Here is a 17,665-nt window from a genome sequence, read left to right on the forward strand (position 1 = left end):
ACTTTAAAACAACACGATAAAACGAGGTAAACGCTGTTAAAAGAATACAGTTCATTTGTCCATACCCTAAAAACAGTCCAAGAATCCCAGTGTGTTGATAAGTCCAATGTGAGTGTCCACCGGTGTATATACAATCCACAGAAAGTGTAATCCAAAGTTTGCAGGTGGTGAATGGAAAGGTGAGCTCTAAAATTAGCAACTCCTCAATCCAACAGTTTGGTGACTGTCCTTTGTTTGTCATGCTGCTCTCTTATACAGTTGTACTTCCTGCTTCCTGTCATGTGTCTAGTCACATGGCAGGCCAACCATCCATTTTTAAAGACACACACTCACTTAAAATGTTAAGAGTAATAAAATGGCCTAAAAAACATGTAAAACACTTAAAACTCTATAATACATTTAAATGATTGTAATAAATAGAGCGGTAAAACACGTCTTTCTAAAAGCCAGCATATTATATAAATAGTGAAGAAAAGGCAAAAGCTTACAGCAACTGGTATTCCCAGGCGGTCTCCCATCCAAGTACTAAGCAGGCCCGACGCTGCTTAGCTTCCGAGATCAGACGAGATCGGGCGCTCTCAGCGCGGTATGGCCGTAAGCGAGGGCTGCTCCAAAAAGTGGGCTATTTAAAGATCAGCCTCCGTAAAAGCCAGCATATTATATAAATAGTGAAGAAAAGGCAAAAGCTTACAGCACCTGGTATTCCCAGGCGGTCTCCCATCCAAGTGTAACAATCGGCCTTATCAGCCGAGTTACAAGACTAAAATGGGATCAGATTTAACTGTGAGAGATGACTAGTGGTTAAAAGAATGAGACATAAAAGAAGATTGGTTTAAATAGATTTGGTTTATTTACAAGGTTCACATAAAAGACTTTAAAACAACACGATAAAACGAGGTAAACGCTGTTAAAAGAATACAGTTCATTTGTCCATACCCTAAAAACAGTCCAAGAATCCCAGTGTGTTGATAAGTCCAATGTGAGTGTCCACCGGTGTATATACAATCCACAGAAAGTGTAATCCACAGTTTGCAGGTGGTGAATGGAAAGGTGAGCTCTAAAATTAGCAACTCCTCAATCCAACAGTTTGGTGACTGTCCTTTGTTTGTCATGCTGCTCTCTTATACAGTTGTACTTCCTGCTTCCTGTCATGTGTCTAGTCACATGGCAGGCCAACCATCCATTTTTTAAAGACACACACTCACTTAAAATGTTAAGAGTAATAAAATGGCCTAAAAAACATGTAAAACACTTAAAACTCTATAATACATTTAAATGATTGTATAAATAGAGCGGTAAAACACGTCTTTCTAAAAGCCAGCATATTATATAAATAGTGAAGAAAAGGCAAAAGCTTACAGCACCTGGTATTCCCAGGCGGTCTCCCATCCAAGTACTAAGCAGGCCCGACGCTGCTTAGCTTCCGAGATCAGACGAGATCGGGCGCTCTCAGCGCGGTATGGCCGTAAGCGAGGGCTGCTCCAAAAAGTGGGCTATTTAAAGATCAGCCTCCGTAAAAGCCAGCATATTATATAAATAGTGAAGAAAAGGCAAAAGCTTACAGCACCTGGTATTCCAAGGCGGTCTCCCATCCAAGTACTAAGCAGGCCCGACGCTGCTTAGCTTCCGAGATCAGACGAGATCGGGCGCTCTTTTTTTTTTTTTTTTTTTTTATTAAAGAAATTTCATAATACAAATTTTCCAATGTGTGCTTCACATTAGAAGTCTCACGACAAAATAAATAAACATTAAAAAATACATCACTTTATCATCAACAAAGCAAAAGGAACACATTAACAATAAGATGAATTTTCAACCAATAAAAACATCAACAATACAATATAGTTGTCCACCCAAAGACGAAAGAAAAGAAGAAAAAAAATTAAAAATAAGATAAAATATAATCTACTCATCTCGTATTTTTTGTTTAAAATCATGCCTTTTATACTTAAGATTTAGAAAGCTCTTTCTCTTCCTGGCAATTTGCACATGAAATTCTCTAAAACATTACAAACTGTTGGTGTAAAAACATCATAAAAAGCTTTCAGCATATTTTCACTTTTAAAATACACATATAATTGTTCTACATATACTTCTATTTTCCTTTTAAAAACAGTCCAAACCTCTAACACCATTTTTTCTTTTTTGGCCACAATTCTTCTTTCCCAAATTGCGCTTTTCATTAACATTATACACAGATTTATAAACTTTTTGTGTTGACCCTTCTTTTCCCAACCAAACATCACTACTCTTTTCCATTCCATTGCACTTTCATCCCAACCTTCGCTCACATCTTTAATTAAACATTTACATTTCCTTAGAAAATCCTCCAATTCTTTACAATATAAAAACAAATGTAAAATCCCCTCTTCTTTTTCATGACACACTTTACACATTGGATTTTGTTCCATTCCCACCTTGTTTAAAACAGACTCAGTAAAAACCGCTTTATGCCTTATAAAATATTCCAAACATCCTAACTTTGTTTCAACACACCTCCCCCTCATGTTTCTCCATATACATTCTTCTTTTAGATCCTTGAATTTTTCCACCCAGTACTTATTTACAATCGGCTCTTTAAAAACACCATCTCTAAAAACACAATAAAACATTTTTACAGTACATTCTTTAAAATCATACATTTTTCCCCCCAGTTTCACAAAAATATTTCCCTCTGTTTGCTTTCCTTCCATACTCTCTATTCTTTTAATCCACTCTTTGGGTATTGCATTTTTAATAATTTCATATTTATTTGTTATTTCTTGTTTACTGTATTCTTCTTTTGCTTCCTCCATCGCATCCACAATATATTGTATCGGTAAAAAACCCTCTTTAAATTCATACAAAACATCTCTCACTCTTGTTATCCCCACATCCATCCATTTTTTAAAAAATATTGCTTTCTCTTGTTTTAAAATGTTGTTATTTAAGAACAGAGGTTGATTTAAAATGTTTTCTCTTCCATGCGGATTGTACTCGATTTTCGTTAAAAAATTCCCCCAGGCACTAAAAATTTCTCTATAAAATTCGGGTAATCCTTCCGTCATCCAAATTTTTGTTTTCATCCATAATATTCCGTCCCCCATGTTAAAATCCCCACATTTGTTTAAAAAGTATTTCATTGTTTTTTTCCACTCAGTTTTGTTATCTTGTTGCAGGTATTTCTTAACAATTTTTACTCTCAACGCATTTTTTCGCTGTTCCACATCCATTAAACCTAAGCCCCCCTTCTCTATCGCCCCTAAAATCGTATTATGTGCAATCCTTGCTGGTTTCCCCTCCCATAAAAAGTCAAGAAAACATTTCTTCAACCTCCGTTCTGTCCATAAAGGTATTTCAGAAACATATAAAACATACCAAAGTTTAGAAACCATTAAAACATTCAATATTAAAACCTTCCCCTTCAAGTTTAAAGTTCTCAATTTCCAAAAATTTAATCTTCTCTCTATATCTGTTACTAGTTGCTCCCACATTTCATCTCTTACTTTCCTCTCATTCTTTCCCATTACAACTCCTAAAATCCTCATTTCTTCCACTTCCTTAAAATTAAAACAATCCATTAAAACCATAGCTTTACCAAATCTCATATATACCGTTTTCTCCTCATTTACTTTACTTCCAGACCCACTACAATATTCTTTTACCACCTTCATAACTTCTTTAACACTCTCTTTTCCCTTTACAATTATTGTTGTGTCATCAGCATATTGAAAAACTTTCCCCTCAGCCTTATTTCCCTCAATTTCTATCCCTATTATTCTTTCATTCTGTTTTATAGCCAGTCCCAAGGGTTCAGAAACAAGTGAGTACAATAATGCTGAGAGTGGACAACCCTGTCTTATTGACCTTGTTATTTTAAAACACTCTGTTAAAAACCCATTGCATTTTATCTTTGTTAGTGCACCCTTATATAAAATCTCAATCCATTTAATAAAATTTTCCCCGAACCCAAAACTCCTTAAAACCTCAAATAAATACCCGTGCTCAACCCTATCAAAAGCTTTTTCAAAATCCAAACTAATTATATATCCTTCTTCATTTTTTTCTTTCATGTACCATATCGTGTCCCTTATACTCATTGTTATGTCGGCTATATCTCTTCCTTTGACTCCATATGCTTGGTTTGTTTTAATTATACTTGGCATTACTTCCTTTAATCTGTTTGCTAAAACCTTCGCTAAAATCTTAAGATCTGTATTCAACATCGTGATTGGTCTGTAGTTTTTTAGATCTACTTTTTCTCCTTTCCTTTTATATATCAATTTCATTAACCCCATCCTTGTTCTTTCATTAATCTCTTCCTTTTCAAAAATTTCTTTAAAAACCTCATTTAAAATCTTTGTTAAAACTTCTTTAAAACAAACATAAAATTCAGTTCCCAAACCATCTATTCCTGGACTTTTCTTTTTATTCAGTTGATTTATTGCTCTTTCAATCTCGTCTTCCCTGATTTCTTGGTCACATTCTTTTTTATGTTCCTCACTTACTTTTGCTTTTATCTGATTCAACAGTTCCTTTTTTTCCTCCTCTTCCACCCCCCTTGCACTAAACAGATCCTCATAAAAATTCTTTATTTCTTTTAAAATCTTTTCATTCCCTTCTACAATTTCCCCATTCTCCCCTCTTATTTCTTTTATCGTTTCAGCTTTCCCTCTCTTTTTTTCCAGATCAAAAAAGAACTTTGTACATTTTTCTCCCTCCACCACATATTTTGCTTTGCTTCTTAACCTCGCCCCCTCATATTCCTTTTCTTCTATTTCTTTCAGTTTCCCCTCCATTTCCTTTATCTTTTGTATGTCTTGAAATTCTTTATTCAGTTCCATTTCCAAACTTTCCTTTATTCCTCTTTCTTTGGATCTTTTGCATTTCTGAATAACACTACAATACCTGATTGAGAATTTTTTGATTAAAAACTTTACACTCTCCCACCATATTCTCTTATCCTCTTCATACATTCCATTTTCCTTTTCTTTTTCTATAATTTCTTTCACTTTTAAAACATAATCTTCATTCTTTAAAATCTGTGTATTTAAAATCCATACTCCCGGACCTCTTTGCATTTGACTCCAGTCCAACTTAAAAGATAAAATCTTATGATCGCTAAAACTTGTTTCTTTGTACTTAATATTTTCTATAAAATTCTCCACATTTCTTGTACATAAAACATAGTCAATTCTAGTTTGGCATACAAACTGCCCTACTATTTGTCTTCTCGAAAATTCTTTTTTCTTTTCATTTCTTTCTCTCCACACATCTATCATATTATTTTCATCCATTAATGCTTTTAATTCTTTTCTTCCTGTATCTGTTTTAAAAACCATTCCTTCAGCCATATCCTGTTTACTAAAAACTGTGTTAAAATCCCCCATCATAATTATTTCTTTATACTTCTTTACAATGTTTCTTAAAACATTAAAAAACTCTTTCTTTTCCTTATCTTCCACTGGTGCATGTACATTTACTAAAATCAAATCTCTTCCTTCATATTTTGTCTCAACTACCAAACATTTCCCCATCTTGTCCTTATACACACTTTTACTCACTTTAAAAACATCGTCCTTCATTAAAAAAGCCACACCTCTCCCAGCCCGCCCATCTCCATTATTATATAAAATACCTCCATCCCATCTCTTTTTATAATCATTCATCACATTTTCTCTCCAGTTTGTTTCTTGTAATGCAACAATGTCTTCCCTTTTACATTTTTCTTTTACTTTTTCAAACTTCCTCATGTCCATCAGACCCCTTGCATTAAAAGCAACACAACTTAAAACCATTAAAAGTAAATAAAAAAAATACATAAAAATCATTATTCATCATTTTCTCCCTCCAGGACCCTTAGCACATCAAATCTGTTAGTCTCTGTCATAATCTTTTTTCTTGCACTTTCCAAATTTGGTTTTACCTTCAGTGCTCTCCTTCTTATTTGTCCTTTCCCTCCTCTGTCTTTGTCCATTTGGTCCATCTTTATTCCCTCTTCATTGTCCGTTTCTTTAACTTGATCCAACCTTCCTTGCCCATCTCTCTCCACATCACCCAGAAAAGTATTAAAACTGTCCGACATCTCCATCTCTGTCCATTGAGTGTCCTGCTCCACTGTTTGTTCGTTATTATTAATGTTGTCTTCTCTTCTTTCTCCTTCCTCTCTGCAGCTCGGTCCTCCTTCCGTTTCTTTTTGTTGTAGTCCTTCCTCCTCGTTGTTTCCTTCATGCACCTGTCTGCCCACCTGTTCTTCCCTTCCTCCTTCCTCTCCCTCCATCCAACATTCACATTTATTTAAAACTTCCTGACACCCCGGGCACCTGACAGCATTGCAATCTCGTGCAAAATGTCCCCTCTCCTCACATTTGTAGCACACAAAATTTGGGCATTCTATTAGCAGGTGATCCGGGCTCATGCACAGCCTACAGGTCTTCACCTGATGGCTGTGCATCACCCGGAAGTACTGCGGCCCTTCGGCTGTTTCTAGCCGTGTGCTATATGGCAACGATGCCACTTGCTTGGGGAACCTCACCTTAAGGAACCTTGTTCCATCTTCAATGTCGGTGCCCGGGTAGCGTCTTCTTTTAATTTTGGTAATGGGATCAACTCCCCATCCCTCCAATTTTCCTAAAATTTCTTTGTCATCCAGGTAGACAGGCAGGTGCATGAAGGAAACAACATAATCCCTGTTTTGTAGATTTTTTACTTCACAGTCCACTCCTTTTATTCTTAGTCCATCAATTAGTTTTTCACACGTTTCTTCTTTTTCCATTGTCAGTTCGTATTCTTTCCCTTGTCTTGGTCTTAGTGCTAAAATTTTGCCATGTCCACATTGTTCCGTTACAGCTTTAATAATGTCCTCCGCTCTCACCCCAATCACATTCTCCACATTCACAATCACTGTAGCTTCCTTTAAATATTGTCGCTCAACAAACTTTTCTCTTACTTCCTGTTTTTTTCCATTTGTAGCTCGTGGTCGTTTATCCAGTCCAATGTCGTTTGCCGTGCGTGTTCCTCCTGCCAGTCCAGTCTCGTTTGCCGTGCATGTTCCTCCAGCCAGTCCAGTGTCCATTGCCGTGCGTGTTCCTCCTGCCAGTCCAGTGTCGTTTGCCATCCGTCTCTCTCCAGCCAGTTCTGTTTCGTAATCCATTAATCCGTCCGTTTTTTTTAAAGAAAAATAAGTTAAGAAAAAAAAGGTTTAACCACCCTCCAGCCAGCAAAAATGCTGCTGTTAGGTGGTTTTATAACTGAAAAAAACACAAAAAAACTAACTTAAAGTAAAACCACTCACAAAACAAACAAAAAAAATCAAACACAAAATGGAGGAGAGCCTTCCTCTCCCAACTGCTGCCAACCACTTCCTGTTGCTCTCTAGCGCTCTCAGGTGGCGGTATGGCCATAAGCGAGGGCTGCTCCAAAAAGTGGGCTATTTAAAGATCAGCCTCCGTAAAAGCCAGCATATTATATAAATAGTGAAGAAAAGGCAAAAGCTTACAGCACCTGGTATTCCCAGGCGGTCTCCCATCCAAGTACTAAGCAGGCCCGACGCTGCTTAGCTTCCGAGATCAGACGAGATCGGGCGCTCTCAGCGCGGTATGGCCGTAAGCGAGGGCTGCTCCAAAAAGTGGGCTATTTAAAGATCAGCCTCCGTAAAAGCCAGCATATTATATAAATAGTGAAGAAAAGGCAAAAGCTTACAGCACCTGGTATTCCCAGGCGGTCTCCCATCCAAGTGTAACAATCGGCCTTATCAGCCGAGTTACAAGACTAAAATGGGGTCAGATTTAACTGTGAGAGATGACTAGTGGTTAAAAGAATGAGACATAAAAGAAGATTGGTTTAAATAGATTTGGTTTATTTACAAGGTTCACATAAAAGACTTTAAAACAACACGATAAAACGAGGTAAACGCTGTTAAAAGAATACAGTTCATTTGTCCATACCCTAAAAACAGTCCAAGAATCCCAGTGTGTTGATAAGTCCAATGTGAGTGTCCACCGGTGTATATACAATCCACAGAAAGTGTAATCCAAAGTTTGCAGGTGGTGAATGGAAAGGTGAGCTCTAAAATTAGCAACTCCTCAATCCAACAGTTTGGTGACTGTCCTTTGTTTGTCATGCTGCTCTCTTATACAGTTGTACTTCCTGCTTCCTGTCATGTGTCTAGTCACATGGCAGGCCAACCATCCATTTTTAAAGACACACACTCACTTAAAATGTTAAGAGTAATAAAATGGCCTAAAAAACATGTAAAACACTTAAAACTCTATAATACATTTAAATGATTGTAATAAATAGAGCGGTAAAACACGTCTTTCTAAAAGCCAGCATATTATATAAATAGTGAAGAAAAGGCAAAAGCTTACAGTACCTGGTATTCCCAGGCGGTCTCCCATCCAAGTACTAAGCAGGCCCGACGCTGCTTAGCTTCCGAGATCAGACGAGATCGGGCGCTCTCAGCGCGGTATGGCCGTAAGCGAGGGCTGCTCCAAAAAGTGGGCTATTTAAAGATCAGCCTCCGTAAAAGCCAGCATATTATATAAATAGTGAAGAAAAGGCAAAAGCTTACAGCACCTGGTATTCCCAGGCGGTCTCCCATCCAAGTACTAAGCAGGCCCGACGCTGCTTAGCTTCCGAGATCAGACGAGATCGGGCGCTCTCAGCGCGGTATGGCCGTAAGCGAGGGCTGCTCCAAAAAGTGGGCTATTTAAAGATCAGCCTCCGTAAAAGCCAGCATATTATATAAATAGTGAAGAAAAGGCAAAAGCTTACAGCACCTGGTATTCCCAGGCGGTCTCCCATCCAAGTGTAACAATCGGCCTTATCAGCCGAGTTACAAGACTAAAATGGGGTCAGATTTAACTGTGAGAGATGACTAGTGGTTAAAAGAATGAGACATAAAAGAAGATTGGTTTAAATAGATTTGGTTTATTTACAAGGTTCACATAAAAGACTTTAAAACAACACGATAAAACGAGGTAAACGCTGTTAAAAGAATACAGTTCATTTGTCCATACCCTAAAAACAGTCCAAGAATCCCAGTGTGTTGATAAGTCCAATGTGAGTGTCCACCGGTGTATATACAATCCACAGAAAGTGTAATCCAAAGTTTGCAGGTGGTGAATGGAAAGGTGAGCTCTAAAATTAGCAACTCCTCAATCCAACAGTTTGGTGACTGTCCTTTGTTTGTCATGCTGCTCTCTTATACAGTTGTACTTCCTGCTTCCTGTCATGTGTCTAGTCACATGGCAGGCCAACCATCCATTTTTAAAGACACACACTCACTTAAAATGTTAAGAGTAATAAAATGGCCTAAAAAACATGTAAAACACTTAAAACTCTATAATACATTTAAATGATTGTAATAAATAGAGCGGTAAAACACGTCTTTCTAAAAGCCAGCATATTATATAAATAGTGAAGAAAAGGCAAAAGCTTACAGTACCTGGTATTCCCAGGCGGTCTCCCATCCAAGTACTAAGCAGGCCCGACGCTGCTTAGCTTCCGAGATCAGACGAGATCGGGCGCTCTCAGCGCGGTATGGCCGTAAGCGAGGGCTGCTCCAAAAAGTGGGCTATTTAAAGATCAGCCTCCGTAAAAGCCAGCATATTATATAAATAGTGAAGAAAAGGCAAAAGCTTACAGCACCTGGTATTCCCAGGCGGTCTCCCATCCAAGTACTAAGCAGGCCCGACGCTGCTTAGCTTCCGAGATCAGACGAGATCGGGCGCTCTCAGCGCGGTATGGCCGTAAGCGAGGGCTGCTCCAAAAAGTGGGCTATTTAAAGATCAGCCTCCGTAAAAGCCAGCATATTATATAAATAGTGAAGAAAAGGCAAAAGCTTACAGCACCTGGTATTCCCAGGCGGTCTCCCATCCAAGTGTAACAATCGGCCTTATCAGCCGAGTTACAAGACTAAAATGGGGTCAGATTTAACTGTGAGAGATGACTAGTGGTTAAAAGAATGAGACATAAAAGAAGATTGGTTTAAATAGATTTGGTTTATTTACAAGGTTCACATAAAAGACTTTAAAACAACACGATAAAACGAGGTAAACGCTGTTAAAAGAATACAATTCATTTGTCCATACCCTAAAAACAGTCCAAGAATCCCAGTGTGTTGATAAGTCCAATGTGAGTGTCCACCGGTGTATATACAATCCACAGAAAGTGTAATCAAAAGTTTGCAGGTGGTGAATGGAAAGGTGAGCTCTAAAATTAGCAACTCCTCAATCCAACAGTTTGGTGACTGTCCTTTGTTTGTCATGCTGCTCTCTTATACAGTTGTACTTCCTGCTTCCTGTCATGTGTCTAGTCACATGGCAGGCCAACCATCCATTTTTTAAAGACACACACTCACTTAAAATGTTAAGAGTAATAAAATGGCCTAAAAAACATGTAAAACACTTAAAACTCTATAATACATTTAAATGATTGTAATAAATAGAGCGGTAAAACACGTCTTTCTAAAAGCCAGCATATTATATAAATAGTGAAGAAAAGGCAAAAGCTTACAGCACCTGGTATTCCCAGGCGGTCTCCCATCCAAGTACTAAGCAGGCCCGACGCTGCTTAGCTTCCGAGATCAGACGAGATCGGGCGCTCTCAGCGCGGTATGGCCGTAAGCGAGGGATGCTCCAAAAAGTGGGCTATTTAAAGATCAGCCTCCGTAAAAGCCAGCATATTATATAAATAGTGAAGAAAAGGCAAAAGCTTACAGCACCTGGTATTCCCAGGCGGTCTCCCATCCAAGTACTAAGCAGGCCCGACGCTGCTTAGCTTCCGAGATCAGACAAGATCGGGCGCTCTCAGCGCGGTATGGCCGTAAGCGAGGGCTGCTCCAAAAAGTGGGCTATTTAAAGATCAGCCTCCGTAAAAGCCAGCATATTATATAAATAGTGAAGAAAAGGCAAAAGCTTACAGCACCTGGTATTCCCAGGCGGTCTCCCATCCAAGTGTAACAATCGGCCTTATCAGCCGAGTTACAAGACTAAAATGGGGTCAGATTTAACTGTGAGAGATGACTAGTGGTTAAAAGAATGAGACATAAAAGAAGATTGGTTTAAATAGATTTGGTTTATTTACAAGGTTCACATAAAAGACTTTAAAACAACACGATAAAACGAGGTAAACGCTGTTAAAAGAATACAGTTCATTTGTCCATACCCTAAAAACAGTCCAAGAATCCCAGTGTGTTGATAAGTCCAATGTGAGTGTCCACCGGTGTATATACAATCCACAGAAAGTGTAATCCAAAGTTTGCAGGTGGTGAATGGAAAGGTGAGCTCTAAAATTAGCAACTCCTCAATCCAACAGTTTGGTGACTGTCCTTTGTTTGTCATGCTGCTCTCTTATACAGTTGTACTTCCTGCTTCCTGTCATGTGTCTAGTCACATGGCAGGCCAACCATCCATTTTTAAAGACACACACTCACTTAAAATGTTAAGAGTAATAAAATGGCCTAAAAAACATGTAAAACACTTAAAACTCTATAATACATTTAAATGATTGTAATAAATAGAGCGGTAAAACACGTCTTTCTAAAAGCCAGCATATTATATAAATAGTGAAGAAAAGGCAAAAGCTTACAGCACCTGGTATTCCCAGGCGGTCTCCCATCCAAGTACTAAGCAGGCCCGACGCTGCTTAGCTTCCGAGATCAGACGAGATCGGGCGCTCTCAGCGCGGTATGGCCGTAAGCGAGGGCTGCTCCAAAAAGTGGGCTATTTAAAGATCAGCCTCCGTAAAAGCCAGCATATTATATAAATAGTGAAGAAAAGGCAAAAGCTTACAGCACCTGGTATTCCCAGGCGGTCTCCCATCCAAGTGTAACAATCGGCCTTATCAGCCGAGTTACAAGACTAAAATGGGGTCAGATTTAACTGTGAGAGATGACTAGTGGTTAAAAGAATGAGACATAAAAGAAGATTGGTTTAAATAGATTTGGTTTATTTACAAGGTTCACATAAAAGACTTTAAAACAACACGATAAAACGAGGTAAACGCTGTTAAAAGAATACAATTCATTTGTCCATACCCTAAAAACAGTCCAAGAATCCCAGTGTGTTGATAAGTCCAATGTGAGTGTCCACCGGTGTATATACAATCCACAGAAAGTGTAATCCAAAGTTTGCAGGTGGTGAATGGAAAGGTGAGCTCTAAAATTAGCAACTCCTCAATCCAACAGTTTGGTGACTGTCCTTTGTTTGTCATGCTGCTCTCTTATACAGTTGTACTTCCTGCTTCCTGTCATGTGTCTAGTCACATGGCAGGCCAACCATCCATTTTTTAAAGACACACACTCACTTAAAATGTTAAGAGTAATAAAATGGCCTAAAAAACATGTAAAACACTTAAAACTCTATAATACATTTAAATGATTGTAATAAATAGAGCGGTAAAACACGTCTTTCTAAAAGCCAGCATATTATATAAATAGTGAAGAAAAGGCAAAAGCTTACAGCAACTGGTATTCCCAGGCGGTCTCCCATCCAAGTACTAAGCAGGCCCGACGCTGCTTAGCTTCCGAGATCAGACGAGATCGGGCGCTCTCAGCGCGGTATGGCCGTAAGCGAGGGCTGCTCCAAAAAGTGGGCTATTTAAAGATCAGCCTCCGTAAAAGCCAGCATATTATATAAATAGTGAAGAAAAGGCAAAAGCTTACAGCACCTGGTATTCCCAGGCGGTCTCCCATCCAAGTGTAACAATCGGCCTTATCAGCCGAGTTACAAGACTAAAATGGGGTCAGATTTAACTGTGAGAGATGACTAGTGGTTAAAAGAATGAGACATAAAAGAAGATTGGTTTAAATAGATTTGGTTTATTTACAAGGTTCACATAAAAGACTTTAAAACAACACGATAAAACGAGGTAAACGCTGTTAAAAGAATACAGTTCATTTGTCCATACCCTAAAAACAGTCCAAGAATCCCAGTGTGTTGATAAGTCCAATGTGAGTGTCCACCGGTGTATATACAATCCACAGAAAGTGTAATCCAAAGTTTGCAGGTGGTGAATGGAAAGGTGAGCTCTAAAATTAGCAACTCCTCAATCCAACAGTTTGGTGACTGTCCTTTGTTTGTCATGCTGCTCTCTTATACAGTTGTACTTCCTGCTTCCTGTCATGTGTCTAGTCACATGGCAGGCCAACCATCCATTTTTAAAGACACACACTCACTTAAAATGTTAAGAGTAATAAAATGGCCTAAAAAACATGTAAAACACTTAAAACTCTATAATACATTTAAATGATTGTAATAAATAGAGCGGTAAAACACGTCTTTCTAAAAGCCAGCATATTATATAAATAGTGAAGAAAAGGCAAAAGCTTACAGTACCTGGTATTCCCAGGCGGTCTCCCATCCAAGTACTAAGCAGGCCCGACGCTGCTTAGCTTCCGAGATCAGACGAGATCGGGCGCTCTCAGCGCGGTATGGCCGTAAGCGAGGGCTGCTCCAAAAAGTGGGCTATTTAAAGATCAGCCTCCGTAAAAGCCAGCATATTATATAAATAGTGAAGAAAAGGCAAAAGCTTTCAGCACCTGGTATTCCCAGGCGGTCTCCCATCCAAGTACTAAGCAGGCCCGACGCTGCTTAGCTTCCGAGATCAGACGAGATCGGGCGCTCTCAGCGCGGTATGGCCGTAAGCGAGGGCTGCTCCAAAAAGTGGGCTATTTAAAGATCAGCCTCCGTAAAAGCCAGCATATTATATAAATAGTGAAGAAAAGGCAAAAGCTTACAGCACCTGGTATTCCCAGGCGGTCTCCCATCCAAGTGTAACAATCGGCCTTATCAGCCGAGTTACAAGACTAAAATGGGGTCAGATTTAACTGTGAGAGATGACTAGTGGTTAAAAGAATGAGACATAAAAGAAGATTGGTTTAAATAGATTTGGTTTATTTACAAGGTTCACATAAAAGACTTTAAAACAACACGATAAAACGAGGTAAACGCTGTTAAAAGAATACAGTTCATTTGTCCATACCCTAAAAACAGTCCAAGAATCCCAGTGTGTTGATAAGTCCAATGTGAGTGTCCACCGGTGTATATACAATCCACAGAAAGTGTAATCCAAAGTTTGCAGGTGGTGAATGGAAAGGTGAGCTCTAAAATTAGCAACTCCTCAATCCAACAGTTTGGTGACTGTCCTTTGTTTGTCATGCTGCTCTCTTATACAGTTGTACTTCCTGCTTCCTGTCATGTGTCTAGTCACATGGCAGGCCAACCATCCATTTTTAAAGACACACACTCACTTAAAATGTTAAGAGTAATAAAATGGCCTAAAAAACATGTAAAACACTTAAAACTCTATAATACATTTAAATGATTGTAATAAATAGAGCGGTAAAACACGTCTTTCTAAAAGCCAGCATATTATATAAATAGTGAAGAAAAGGCAAAAGCTTACAGTACCTGGTATTCCCAGGCGGTCTCCCATCCAAGTACTAAGCAGGCCCGACGCTGCTTAGCTTCCGAGATCAGACGAGATCGGGCGCTCTCAGCGCGGTATGGCCGTAAGCGAGGGCTGCTCCAAAAAGTGGGCTATTTAAAGATCAGCCTCCGTAAAAGCCAGCATATTATATAAATAGTGAAGAAAAGGCAAAAGCTTTCAGCACCTGGTATTCCCAGGCGGTCTCCCATCCAAGTACTAAGCAGGCCCGACGCTGCTTAGCTTCCGAGATCAGACGAGATCGGGCGCTCTCAGCGCGGTATGGCCGTAAGCGAGGGCTGCTCCAAAAAGTGGGCTATTTAAAGATCAGCCTCCGTAAAAGCCAGCATATTATATAAATAGTGAAGAAAAGGCAAAAGCTTACAGCACCTGGTATTCCCAGGCGGTCTCCCATCCAAGTGTAACAATCGGCCTTATCAGCCGAGTTACAAGACTAAAATGGGGTCAGATTTAACTGTGAGAGATGACTAGTGGTTAAAAGAATGAGACATAAAAGAAGATTGGTTTAAATAGATTTGGTTTATTTACAAGGTTCACATAAAAGACTTTAAAACAACACGATAAAACGAGGTAAACGCTGTTAAAAGAATACAGTTCATTTGTCCATACCCTAAAAACAGTCCAAGAATCCCAGTGTGTTGATAAGTCCAATGTGAGTGTCCACCGGTGTATATACAATCCACAGAAAGTGTAATCCAAAGTTTGCAGGTGGTGAATGGAAAGGTGAGCTCTAAAATTAGCAACTCCTCAATCCAACAGTTTGGTGACTGTCCTTTGTTTGTCATGCTGCTCTCTTATACAGTTGTACTTCCTGCTTCCTGTCATGTGTCTAGTCACATGGCAGGCCAACCATCCATTTTTAAAGACACACACTCACTTAAAATGTTAAGAGTAATAAAATGGCCTAAAAAACATGTAAAACACTTAAAACTCTATAATACATTTAAATGATTGTAATAAATAGAGCGGTAAAACACGTCTTTCTAAAAGCCAGCATATTATATAAATAGTGAAGAAAAGGCAAAAGCTTACAGCAACTGGTATTCCCAGGCGGTCTCCCATCCAAGTACTAAGCAGGCCCGACGCTGCTTAGCTTCCGAGATCAGACGAGATCGGGCGCTCTCAGCGCGGTATGGCCGTAAGCGAGGGCTGCTCCAAAAAGTGGGCTATTTAAAGATCAGCCTCCGTAAAAGCCAGCATATTATATAAATAGTGAAGAAAAGGCAAAAGCTTACAGCACCTGGTATTCCCAGGCGGTCTCCCATCCAAGTGTAACAATCGGCCTTATCAGCCGAGTTACAAGACTAAAATGGGATCAGATTTAACTGTGAGAGATGACTAGTGGTTAAAAGAATGAGACATAAAAGAAGATTGGTTTAAATAGATTTGGTTTATTTACAAGGTTCACATAAAAGACTTTAAAACAACACGATAAAACGAGGTAAACGCTGTTAAAAGAATACAGTTCATTTGTCCATACCCTAAAAACAGTCCAAGAATCCCAGTGTGTTGATAAGTCCAATGTGAGTGTCCACCGGTGTATATACAATCCACAGAAAGTGTAATCCAAAGTTTGCAGGTGGTGAATGGAAAGGTGAGCTCTAAAATTAGCAACTCCTCAATCCAACAGTTTGGTGACTGTCCTTTGTTTGTCATGCTGCTCTCTTATACAGTTGTACTTCCTGCTTCCTGTCATGTGTCTAGTCACATGGCAGGCCAACCATCCATTTTTAAAGACACACACTCACTTAAAATGTTAAGAGTAATAAAATGGCCTAAAAAACATGTAAAACACTTAAAACTCTATAATACATTTAAATGATTGTAATAAATAGAGCGGTAAAACACGTCTTTCTAAAAGCCAGCATATTATATAAATAGTGAAGAAAAGGCAAAAGCTTACAGCAACTGGTATTCCCAGGCGGTCTCCCATCCAAGTACTAAGCAGGCCCGACGCTGCTTAGCTTCCGAGATCAGACGAGATCGGGCGCTCTCAGTGCGGTATGGCCGTAAGCGAGGGCTGCTCCAAAAAGTGGGCTATTTAAAGATCAGCCTCCGTAAAAGCCAGCATATTATATAAATAGTGAAGAAAAGGCAAAAGCTTACAGCACCTGGTATTCCCAGGCGGTCTCCCATCCAAGTGTAACAATCGGCCTTATCAGCCGAGTTACAAGACTAAAATGGGATCAGATTTAACTGTGAGAGATGACTAGTGGTTAAAAGAATGAGACATAAAAGAAGATTGGTTTAAATAGATTTGGTTTATTTACAAGGTTCACATAAAAGACTTTAAAACAACACGATAAAACGAGGTAAACGCTGTTAAAAGAATACAGTTCATTTGTCCATACCCTAAAAACAGTCCAAGAATCCCAGTGTGTTGATAAGTCCAATGTGAGTGTCCACCGGTGTATATACAATCCACAGAAAGTGTAATCCACAGTTTGCAGGTGGTGAATGGAAAGGTGAGCTCTAAAATTAGCAACTCCTCAATCCAACAGTTTGGTGACTGTCCTTTGTTTGTCATGCTGCTCTCTTATACAGTTGTACTTCCTGCTTCCTGTCATGTGTCTAGTCACATGGCAGGCCAACCATCCATTTTTTAAAGACACACACTCACTTAAAATGTTAAGAGTAATAAAATGGCCTAAAAAACATGTAAAACACTTAAAACTCTATAATACATTTAAATGATTGTAATAAATAGAGCGGTAAAACACGTCTTTCTAAAAGCCAGCATATTATATAAATAGTGAAGAAAAGGCAAAAGCTTACAGCACCTGGTATTCCCAGGCGGTCTCCCATCCAAGTACTAAGCAGGCCCGACGCTGCTTAGCTTCCGAGATCAGACGAGATCGGGCGCTCTCAGCGCGGTATGGCCGTAAGCGAGGGCTGCTCCAAAAAGTGGGCTATTTAAAGATCAGCCTCCGTAAAAGCCAGCATATTATATAAATAGTGAAGAAAAGGCAAAAGCTTACAGCACCTGGTATTCCCAGGCGGTCTCCCATCCAAGTACTAAGCAGGCCCGACGCTGCTTAGCTTCCGAGATCAGACGAGATCGGGCGCTCTCAGCGCGGTATGGCCGTAAGCGAGGGCTGCTCCAAAAAGTGGGCTATTTAAAGATCAGCCTCCGTAAAAGCCAGCATATTATATAAATAGTGAAGAAAAGGCAAAAGCTTACAGCACCTGGTATTCCCAGGCGGTCTCCCATCCAAGTGTAACAATCGGCCTTATC

At 39.3% G+C, this 17,665-nt stretch overlaps 1 protein-coding gene and 19 non-coding genes across 20 annotated transcripts in view; 1 reads left to right on the forward strand and 19 right to left on the reverse strand.

The window, feature by feature from the left end:
- The window catches only part of LOC141323491 (uncharacterized), a 307,348-nt gene that overhangs the window by 175,429 nt on the left and 114,254 nt on the right, over positions 1-17,665 (forward strand). The gene's annotated exons all lie outside the window — the stretch shown is intronic.
- On the reverse strand, positions 482-600 carry LOC141318719 (5S ribosomal RNA). The gene has a single exon (XR_012353019.1). It is a non-coding gene; the product is annotated as a 5S ribosomal RNA (ribosomal RNA).
- LOC141302981 (5S ribosomal RNA) lies at positions 1,353-1,471 on the reverse strand. The gene has a single exon (XR_012342971.1). It is a non-coding gene; the product is annotated as a 5S ribosomal RNA (ribosomal RNA).
- On the reverse strand, positions 7,471-7,589 carry LOC141302992 (5S ribosomal RNA). Its single transcript, XR_012342982.1, has one exon. It is a non-coding gene; the product is annotated as a 5S ribosomal RNA (ribosomal RNA).
- On the reverse strand, positions 8,342-8,460 carry LOC141317691 (5S ribosomal RNA). Its single transcript, XR_012352054.1, has one exon. It is a non-coding gene; the product is annotated as a 5S ribosomal RNA (ribosomal RNA).
- On the reverse strand, positions 8,545-8,663 carry LOC141303003 (5S ribosomal RNA). The gene has a single exon (XR_012342993.1). It is a non-coding gene; the product is annotated as a 5S ribosomal RNA (ribosomal RNA).
- Positions 9,416-9,534, reverse strand: LOC141317692 (5S ribosomal RNA). Its single transcript, XR_012352055.1, has one exon. It is a non-coding gene; the product is annotated as a 5S ribosomal RNA (ribosomal RNA).
- Positions 9,619-9,737, reverse strand: LOC141303014 (5S ribosomal RNA). Its single transcript, XR_012343004.1, has one exon. It is a non-coding gene; the product is annotated as a 5S ribosomal RNA (ribosomal RNA).
- On the reverse strand, positions 10,491-10,609 carry LOC141303025 (5S ribosomal RNA). Its single transcript, XR_012343015.1, has one exon. It is a non-coding gene; the product is annotated as a 5S ribosomal RNA (ribosomal RNA).
- On the reverse strand, positions 10,694-10,812 carry LOC141318360 (5S ribosomal RNA). The gene has a single exon (XR_012352680.1). It is a non-coding gene; the product is annotated as a 5S ribosomal RNA (ribosomal RNA).
- On the reverse strand, positions 11,565-11,683 carry LOC141303047 (5S ribosomal RNA). Its single transcript, XR_012343037.1, has one exon. It is a non-coding gene; the product is annotated as a 5S ribosomal RNA (ribosomal RNA).
- On the reverse strand, positions 12,437-12,555 carry LOC141318720 (5S ribosomal RNA). Its single transcript, XR_012353020.1, has one exon. It is a non-coding gene; the product is annotated as a 5S ribosomal RNA (ribosomal RNA).
- Positions 13,308-13,426, reverse strand: LOC141317694 (5S ribosomal RNA). The gene has a single exon (XR_012352056.1). It is a non-coding gene; the product is annotated as a 5S ribosomal RNA (ribosomal RNA).
- LOC141318493 (5S ribosomal RNA) lies at positions 13,511-13,629 on the reverse strand. The gene has a single exon (XR_012352807.1). It is a non-coding gene; the product is annotated as a 5S ribosomal RNA (ribosomal RNA).
- Positions 14,382-14,500, reverse strand: LOC141317695 (5S ribosomal RNA). The gene has a single exon (XR_012352057.1). It is a non-coding gene; the product is annotated as a 5S ribosomal RNA (ribosomal RNA).
- LOC141318494 (5S ribosomal RNA) lies at positions 14,585-14,703 on the reverse strand. The gene has a single exon (XR_012352808.1). It is a non-coding gene; the product is annotated as a 5S ribosomal RNA (ribosomal RNA).
- On the reverse strand, positions 15,456-15,574 carry LOC141318721 (5S ribosomal RNA). Its single transcript, XR_012353021.1, has one exon. It is a non-coding gene; the product is annotated as a 5S ribosomal RNA (ribosomal RNA).
- LOC141319176 (5S ribosomal RNA) lies at positions 16,327-16,445 on the reverse strand. The gene has a single exon (XR_012353448.1). It is a non-coding gene; the product is annotated as a 5S ribosomal RNA (ribosomal RNA).
- On the reverse strand, positions 17,199-17,317 carry LOC141303059 (5S ribosomal RNA). Its single transcript, XR_012343048.1, has one exon. It is a non-coding gene; the product is annotated as a 5S ribosomal RNA (ribosomal RNA).
- On the reverse strand, positions 17,402-17,520 carry LOC141303070 (5S ribosomal RNA). The gene has a single exon (XR_012343059.1). It is a non-coding gene; the product is annotated as a 5S ribosomal RNA (ribosomal RNA).

The sequence above is a fragment of the Garra rufa genome, chromosome 1 (assembly GCF_049309525.1).
Source record: "Garra rufa chromosome 1, GarRuf1.0, whole genome shotgun sequence".
NCBI lineage: Eukaryota > Metazoa > Chordata > Actinopteri > Cypriniformes > Cyprinidae > Garra > Garra rufa.